This window comes from Rutidosis leptorrhynchoides, chromosome 6 (assembly GCF_046630445.1).
Source record: "Rutidosis leptorrhynchoides isolate AG116_Rl617_1_P2 chromosome 6, CSIRO_AGI_Rlap_v1, whole genome shotgun sequence".
Classification (NCBI taxonomy): Eukaryota; Viridiplantae; Streptophyta; class Magnoliopsida; order Asterales; family Asteraceae; genus Rutidosis; species Rutidosis leptorrhynchoides.
In genome coordinates, this window is record NC_092338.1 from 369931877 (window position 1) to 369942500 (window position 10624).

Genomic DNA, 10624 nt, shown 5'->3' on the forward strand with positions numbered 1-10624 from the left:
TCAATGGACAACTTAATTTAGCACAAAAATCTCTACTCATATAGCTTCTATCCGCACCCGAATCAAATAAAGCGTAAGCAGATTTATTGTCAATAAGAAACGTACCCGTAACAAGATCCGGGTCTTCCTGTGCCTCTGCCGCATTAATATTGAAAACTCTTCCGCGGCCTTGTCCATTCGTGTTCTCCTGGTTCGGGCAATTTCTAATAATGTGGCCCGGTTTTCCACATTTATAACAAACTACATTGGCATAACTTGCTCCGACACTACTTGCTCTGCCATTACTCGTTCCGACACCATTTGTTCCTTTCGTTCTATTAACCCCTGGTCCGTAGACCTCACACTTCGCCGCGCTATGACCATTTCTTTTACACTTGTTGCAAAATTTGGTGCAGAACCCCGAGTGATACTTTTCACACCTTTGGCATAACTGCTTCTGATTGTTGTTGTTGTTGCGGTTATTATTGTTGTTGGGATGATTGTTGTAGTTGCTGTTGCTGTTGTTGTTGTTGTTGTTGTTGTTGTTGTTGTTGGGCCGTTTGTTGTAGTTGCGATTGATGTTGCGATTGTTGGGATAATTATTGCGATTATTGTTGTAATTGCTGTTGTTGTTGTATTGGTGATTCTTATCACCCTTTTCCTCCCACTTTCTTTTGACTTGCTTCACATTGGCCTCTTCAGCAGTCTGTTCTTTAATTCTTTCTTCAATCTGGTTCACTAGTTTGTGAGCCATTCTACATGCCTGTTGTATAGAGGCGGGCTCGTGTGAACTTATATCTTCTTGGATTCTTTCCGGTAATCCTTTCACAAATGCGTCGATCTTCTCTTCCTCATCTTCGAATGCTCCCGGACACAATAGGCACAATTCTGTGAATCGTCTTTCGTACGTGGTAATATCAAATCCTTGGGTTCGTAACCCTCTAAGTTCTGTCTTGAGCTTATTGACCTCGGTTCTGGGACGGTACTTCTCGTTCATCAAGTGCTTGAATGCTGACCACGGTAGTGCGTACGCATCGTCTTGTCCCACTTGCTCTAGATAGGTATTCCACCATGTTAACGCAGAACCTGTGAAGGTATGCGTAGCGTACTTTACTTTGTCCTCTTCAGTACACTTACTTATGGCAAACACCGATTCGACCTTCTCGGTCCACCGTTTCAATCCGATCGGTCCTTCGGTTCCATCAAATTCCAAAGGTTTGCAGGCAGTGAATTCTTTGTAGGTGCATCCTACACGATTTCCTGTACTGCTAGATCCAAGGTTATTGTTGGTATGTAGCGCAGCCTGTACTGCGGCTATGTTTGAAGCTAGAAAAGTACGGAATTCCTCTTCATTCATATTCACGGTGTGTCGAGTAGTCGGTGCCATTTCCTTCAAAATAGTCAAATGGAACAAGTTAATCATACAGAATATTAAGAGTAGTTAATAGTATTTCGTAGCATAATATGAACTCATTTATAAAAGCTTTTTCTTCATATTAGCGTTTTATAAGTTTAAATTCGGGTAGTACCTACCCGTTAAGTTCATACTTAGTAGCTAATATACAATTCAACTACTACAATTCTATATGAAAAACTGATTATAATAATATTTCACGTTCAAACTTTTATACAATATTTTACAAACTTACAATACCGCTTATTTTACATAAAGCATGAAATATAGCACACAATAACTTTGATACAAGATAGTTGTGAAGATAATTCTAGCTAGTACACAAGTCGTTCAGCAAAGGCAATAAAAACACGTAATTCATACGTCCAGAAACAAGTCATGCATTCTGGTTTTACTAGGACTACTTCCCATCCTTGGTCTTGTGGAACATAACCGTTATGGTCATTGATAAGACAGCGTGTTGTAACGTCGTCAAAGGGACGAGGGTTACGTAATGTCCAACAGTCCCGTAATAATCTAAAAACCTCATTTCTTACCCCAATTACCGACTCCGTCACTTGTGGAACGTTTTGTTTAATAGTTGTAGCCCGATGTTCTTGTTCTCACTTTGGTGAGAAGCGAACATTACTAATCCGTAAGCATAACATGCTTCTTTATGTTGCATGTTAGCCGTTTTTTCTAAATCACGAAGTCCAATATTCGGATATATTGAGTCAAAATAATTTCTTAACCCGTTGCATAAAATAGCATTTGGGTTCCCCGCAATATATGCGTCAAAGTAAACACATCGTAACTTATGGGTTTCCCAATGTGATATCCCCCATCTTTCAAACGAAAGACTCTTATAAACCAAGACATTCTTGGAACGTTCTTCGAATGTCTTACAAACTGATCTCGCCTTAAATAGTTGTGCCGAGGAATTCTGGCCGACTCTAGACAAGATTTCATCAATCATGTCTCCGGGTAGGTCTCTTAAAATATTGGGTTGTCTATCCATTTTGTGTTTTTAAACTGTAAAATAGACAAGAGTTAGATTCATAAAAAAAATACTTATTAATACAAGCAATTTTTATATATATCATAAAGCATAAGAACACTATATTACATATATTACACCACACGAATACAACTATCTTATTCCGACTCGCTCGTTTCTTATTCTTTGGTTTTGGTTCGTTTTGCTAAGTTTCTAGGGATATATGATGTTCCCCTAATACTAACTGTCGTTTTCCACAACGGTTTAGAAAAACCTGGTGGTTTAGAGGTTCCCGGGTCATTGTTACAACTTAAGGACTTCGGGGGTTGACGATACATATAAAGTTCATCGGGGTTGGAATTAGATTTCTCTATTTTTATGCCCTTTCCCTTATTATTTTCTTTTGCCTTTTTAAATTCAGTTGGGGTAATTTCTATAACATCATCGGAATTCTCGTCGGAATCCGATTCATCGGAGAATTGGTAATCCTCCCAATATTTTGCTTCCTTGGCGGAAACACCATTGACCATAATTAACCTTGGTCGGTTGGTTGAGGATTTTCTTTTACTTAACTGTTTTATTATTTCCCCCATCGGTTCTATTTCTTCATCCGGTTCTGATTCTTCTTCCGGTTCCGATTCTTCTTCCGGTTCCGATTCTTCTTCCGGTTCCGACTCTTCTTCCGGTTCCTCTTCGGGAACTTGTGAATCAGTCCATGAATCATTCCAATTTACATTTGACTCTTCATTATTATTAGGTGAGTCAATGGGACTTGTTCTAGAGGTAGACATCTATCACATAATATCAAACGCGTTAAGAGATTAATATATCACATAATATTCACATGTTAAAAACATATAGTTTCCAACAAAATTTGTTAAGCAATCATTTTTCAAGTAAACACGGTCGAAGTCCAGACTCACTAATGCATCCTAACAAACTCGATAAGACACACTAATGCAAAATTCTGGTTCTCTAAGACCAACGCTCGGATACCAACTAAAATGTCCCGTTCTTATTGATTAAAAACGTTCCATATTAATTGATTTCGTTGCGAGGTTTTGACCTCTATATGAGACGTTTTTCAAAGACTGCATTCATTTTTAAAACAAACCATAACCTTTATTTCATAAATAAAGGTTTAAAAAGCTTTACGTAGATTATCAAATAATGATAATCTAAAATATCCTGTTTACACACGACCATTACATAATGGTTTACAATACAAATATGTTACATCGAAATCATTTTCTTGAATGCAGTTTTTACACAGTATCATACAAACATGGACTCCAAATCTTGTCCTTATTTTAGTATGCAACAGCGGAAGCTCTTAGTATTCACCTGAGAATAAACATGCTTTAAACGTCAACAAAAATGTTGGTGAGTTATAGGTTTAACCTATATATATCAAATCGTAACAATAGACCACAAGATTTCATATTTCAATATACATCCCATACATAGAGATAAAAATCATTCATATGGTGAACACCTGGTAACCGACATTAACAAGATGAATATATAAGAATATCCCCATCATTCCGGGACACCCTTCGGATATGATATAAATTTCGAAGTACTAAAGCATCCGGTACTTTGGATGGGGTTTGTTAGGCCCAATAGATCTATCTTTAGGATTCGCGTCAATTGGGGTGTCTGTTCCCTAATTCTTAGATTACCAGACTTAATAAAAAAGGGCATATTCAATTTTGATAATTCAACCATAGAATGTAGTTTCACGTACTTGTGTCTATTTTTGTAAATCATTTATAAAACCTGCATGTATTCTCATCCCAAAAATATTAGATTTTAAAAGTGGGACTATAACTCACTTTCACAGATTTTCACTTCGTCGGGAAGTAAGATTTGGCCACTGGTTGATTCACGAACCTATAACAATATATACATATATATCAAAGTATGTTCAAAATATATTTACAACACTTTTAATATATTTTGATGTTTTAAGTTTATTAAGTCAGCTGTCCTCGTTAGTAACCTACAACTAGTTGTCCACAGTTAGATGTACAGAAATAAATCGATAAATATTATCTTGAATCAATCCACGACCCAGTGTATACGTATCTCAGTATTGATCACAACTCAAACTATATATATTTTGGAATCAACCTCAACCCTGTATAGCTAACTCCAACATTCACATATAGAGTGTCTATGGTTGTTCCGAAATATATATAGATGTGTCGACATGATAGGTCGAAACATTGTATACGTGTCTATGGTATCTCAAGATTACATAATATACAATACAAGTTGATTAAGTTATGGTTAGAATAGATTTGTTACCAATTTTCACGTAGCTAAAATGAGAAAAATTATCCAATCTTGTTTTACCCATAACTTCTTCATTTTAAATCCGTTTTGAGTGAATCAAATTGCTATGGTTTCATATTGAACTCTATTTTATGAATATAAACAGAAAAAGTATAGGTTTATAGTCGGAAAAATAAGTTAAAAGTCGTTTTTGTAAAGGTAGTCATTTCAGTCGAAAGAACGGCGTCTAGATGACCATTTTAGAAAACATACTTCCACTTTGAGTTTAACCATAATTTTTGGATATAGTTTCATGTTCATAATAAAAATCATTTTCTCAGAATAACAACTTTTAAATCAAAGTTTATCATAGTTTTTAATTAACTAACCCAAAACAGCCCGCGGTGTTACTACGACGGCGTAAATCCGGTTTTACGGTGTTTTTCGTGTTTCCAGGTTTTAAATCATTAAGTTAGCATATCATACAGATATAGAACATGTGTTTAGTTGATTTTAAAAGTCAAGTTAGAAGGATTAACTTTTGTTTGCGAACAAGTTTAGAATTAACTAAACTATGTTCTAGTGATTACAAGTTTAAACCTTCAAATAAGATAGCTTTATATGTATGAATCGAATGATGTTATGAACATCGTTACTACCTTAAGTTCCTTGGATAAACCTACTGGAAAAGAGAAAAATAGATCTAGCTTCAATGGATCCTTGGATGGCTCGAAGTTCTTGAAGCAGAATCATGACACGAAAACAAGTTCAAGTAAGATCATCACTTGAAATAAGATTGTTATAGTTATAGAAATTGAACCAAAGTTTGAATTTGATTATTACCTTGTATTAGAATGATAACCTACTATAAGAAACAAAGATTTCTTGAGGTTGGATGATCACCTTACAAGATTGGAAGTGAGCTAGCAAACTTGAAAGTATTCTTGATTTTATGAAACTAGAACTTTTGGAATTTATGAAGAACACTTAGAACTTGAAGATAGAACTTGAGAGAGATCAATTAGATGAAGAAAATTGAAGAATGAAAGTGTTTGTAGGTGTTTTTGGTCGTTGGTGTATGGATTAGATATAAAGGATATGTAATTTTGTTTTCATGTAAATAAGTCATGAATGATTACTCATATTTTTGTAATTTTATGAGATATTTCATGCTAGTTGCCAAATGATGGTTCCCACATGTGTTAGGTGACTCACATGGGCTGCTAAGAGCTGATCATTGGAGTGTATATACCAATAGTACATACATCTAAAAGCTGTGTATTGTACGAGTACGAATACGGGTGCATACGAGTAGAATTGTTGATGAAACTGAACGAGGATGTAATTGTAAGCATTTTTGTTAAGTAGAAGTATTTTGATAAGTGTCTTGAAGTCTTTAAAAAGTGTATGAATACATATTAAAACACTACATGTATATACATTTTAACTGAGTCATTAAGTCATCGTTAGTCGTTACATGTAAATGTTGTTTTGAAACCTTTAGGTTAACGATCTTGTTAAATGTTGTTAACCCAATGTTTATAATATCAAAAGAGATTTTAAATTATTATATTATCATGATATTATGATGTACGAATATCTCTTAATATGATATATATACATTAAATGTCGTTACAACGATAATCGTTACATATATGTCTCGTTTCAAAATCATTAAGTTAGTAGTCTTGTTTTTACATATGAAGTTCATTGTTAATATACTTAATGATATGTTTACTTATCATAATATCATGTTAAATATATATATAACCATATATATGTCATCATATAGTTTTTACAAGTTTTAACGTTCGTGAATCACCGGTCAACTTGGGTAGTCAATTGTCTATATGAAACCTATTTCAATTAATCAAGTCTTAACAAGTTTGATTGCTTAACATGTTGGAAACATTTAATCATGTAAATATCAATCTCAATTAATATATATAAACATGGAAAAGTTCGGGTCACTACAAACACCTGGTAACCGACATTCACAATTTGTATATAAGAATATCCCCATCATTCCGGGATCCTCCTTTGGACATGATATAAATTTCGAAGTACTAAAGCATCCGGTACTTTGAATGGGGCTTATTGGGCCCGATAGATCTATCTTTAGGATTCGCGTCAATTAGAGTGTCTGTTCCCTAATTCTTAGATTACCAGACTAAAAAGGGCATATTCAGTTTCGATCATTCAACCATAGAACGTAATTTCAATTACTTGTGTCTATTTCGTAAAACAGTTATAAAAATTGCGCATGTATTCTCAGCCCAAAAATATAAAGGGTAAAAAGGCAAATGAAACTCACCATACTGTATTTCGTAGTAAAAATACATATAACGTCATTTAACAAGTGCAAGGTTGGCCTCGGATTCACGAACCTATATTAGTAATATATATTAAATATATAATCACATAATTCCATTTATTAATTATGTGCTATTTATTTAAGTATTTTAATTAAATAATAATCATACTCAATTCTATTTAAGATATATATAAATATATATATATATATATATATATATATATATATATATATATATATATATTATATCTTCAATTATGTGTTACATATATTTATTTTGTAAAATAATTAATATTTATAGTTATATTAGCATATGTATATAATTAGTTAGTATTATATCAAAAATAGTAATTTGTTATAGGTAATATTTATCTAATTAATGTCATTATTTTCATTCTATAATCTTATGTAATACTAATATAATTATATTAAGTATCAAATATATATTTTTATGTATCTAATATTTATTTGATAAACTAATGTAAATAATAATAATAATAATAATAATAATAATAATAATAATAATAATAATAATAATAATAATAATAATAATAATAATAATAATATAATAATAATAATAATAATAATAATAATAATAATAATAATAATAATAATAATAATAATAATAATAATAATAATAATAATGAGTAGTAAGTAAAAAATACCTCAAAGGAGTAGCTCTTAAAAAAATGCCCAAGTCCGAATTTGAACCCGCGACGTCCCGCTAACCGGATAACATCCTTAACCATTGCTCCATTGTTTCATTTACACTTAAACCCACGATTTCTCGTTCAAGACCAACACCTCTAAACCATCCATCCATCATTTCATTTCTGATTTCTACCCCATAATAAAGTTTATATCTTATCTCTATCTGTTTTCCTTTTTCTTCTTCTTCATATCATTTCATTATCAGTTCTATGAATCAATCAATATCCATTTTATCATTGGTTTCATTATCAACACATCATTTCTTGTCTCGTTCATCATCAAGTCATCCGATCATCATTATATTAATCCATTTCTCATAATCCTAATCTAACCGCTTCATAACATCATAATTATCTAATATCATTACTACCTTATATATCATCATCAATATAACTTATCATCATTCATATTAGAAGAAGAAAACAGAAAAACGTATGCACAGCAACATAAAAACGTTTGCATCAGTATGAGGTTGTGCTTGATCCCAAAACAGAAAAACAATTGGGTTTGCTACGGTTCCAAAAGCAGTCCAAATTAAATTTATGGTGTCCATCTAGTAACTAATGACCCAACAATTCATAACAGTTTCGGCCCAACAGGAAATCAGTCCCTAAGCCCACTAAGATCACCCTAATTTATTTAAGACTTAGTTGATATAGGAAGCCCAAAAATAAAATATGGAATATCGCTGGAAGTAAAAAAAAAAATCGGATAGCAGTACTTAAAAGAAATAATTCTTATTACATCTACTTTACAGACACTATCCATCTACAAATGTATATTATATAATTGAAGCTTTTGGTATCAACCATCTCTATCATTCATGTCTCACCTTCTTGCACATGAACCGAAACAGGAAAAAAAAATTAATACTGCTGTAGAAGTAGCGAGGTAAAAGTGTAGTTGTGTCGCTAAATAAAACTAGAATTTGGTGATGGTTTGGTTCGAACAAGGTGTAGCAAAAAGTTTTCGGGTTGAGCCGGACAGAAACAGGAACTAGCTGTAGCAGGTGGTTTCGTGGGTGGTATTCGATAGTGATAGTGGTTGTTTATGATGAAGGTGATACCGGTGGTTTAGTGATGATGAGACTCGGTGGTGGCTCAAAGAGGTGTGGTTGCCTGAGGTGGTTCGATGGAGGGTGGATGAACGAAACAGAAACAGAAACAAGGGTAGCCAACAAGTGTTGATATGGGTGGGTGTTGGATAATTGTCGAGTAACAATAGAAAAAAAAATAGAATTAGTTGTTGGTGGTTTACTAACAAGAAAACAAGTGATAGAGATAATAGTAGAGAGAGACCGTGGTGGTTGATGATGAGTGATGGGTTTTATTGATCGCTGAATTAGAAATAGAAAACGATAACGAGAAGCAATAGTTTTGCGACAGGAAATATTGCAGTAGAAGCATAACTCGTTGTAGTTTAAAAATGGTAGTGTAATGTGGTTGGTTCTCTTGCTAGTCGAACTGAAACAGAAACGAAACATATCTATATAGTCGATGATGGTGGTGGTCGTTGTGTTAGGTGTACGGTGGTGATTAGTGGTGGTGATACTTGATCATTTGAACCGAAGATGAAAGATGGTTAGGTTGTTCATGGTAATGTGTATGGTTGAATGGCTCAAAGGCTTTAACGGTTCTATATCCCTATCTCCTAATGTATACATATATATAAATATATATAAATAATTGATTAAATGATTAATAATAATAATAATAATAATAATAATAATAATAATTTAAGGATATAATAATAATTGAGAAGGATGAGAAGCGTGTTAAACGCACAGTGAGCAATCATTCAAGGGTAAATCAATGAGTGAATTGAAAGGAAATGGAATCAAACAAGTACAAGCATTATAGCTATCTTGTTAATATTATAAATCACGGGATATTTAAACTGTTAAACATTGTTTCCAATAATATTCTGTAAACATTTAAATGAATGAGAATAATTATCAACTTGTTCCCTTGTCAAAATTTAGAGAGATACCAACTGTGTACTATTGTTTAATGTGGATGGAATATGGAATATAATTTAAGTTTTAAAAGCAATTAAGATGTCGCTTAAAGTAACCATATAGATTTCTTATTTGACTAATTAAAGATAATACAAATTATTATGCTAGTTAATTGGTAGATAGGATAGTAGTGGGATTCTGTTTAGTTAGTGCCTTACAACATATATATGTATATATGTATATGTATTATATATAAATATCAAACAGTTGAAAACAATCAACAATAATCAAGCACAATAGCTCACAGTTATATTAAAAGTTTTAATCAAGCATAGTTTAGCAGCCGATGGATTATTTTACCGACAAATTTTTTATTAGAAGTATTATATCATACTCCGTTGTTAATCAGTGTCGAATAAAATATACAGAAAATCCCAAACTTTTTACATTAAATATATTTATATATTTTAATCATTAATTTGTGAAAATCGTGATCAAAATGGTTCGCTTAATATTTATTTTAATACACTCCCAAGCTCGTATATTACTTGTTTAATATTAATCAAAACGTCAAACGAGTATTACAATCATCTAATATTTTTTTTTATATACATCATTTATATATAGAGATATATTTTAAATAATAATTATTATAATATCTTATTCTTATTTTATTTTACATAATTAATTTTAATATCAACAACATAAAATATTCTAAATTATATTTTTAATTATTATATATATATACATATTTATATATACACAAATATCTATATACAATTAATTGTTCGTGAATCGTCGAGAGCAGTCGAAGGTCAATTGAATATACGAAACAGTTCAAAATTTTTGGGACTCAACCTTACAGACTTTGCTTATCGTGTCGAAACCATATAAAGATTAAGTTTAAATTTGGTCGGAAATTTCCGGGTCGTCACATTATCATATCATCCGTCAAGTTCTAAACTGTTTGAATAGCTTGTTAGGTGATATACCATG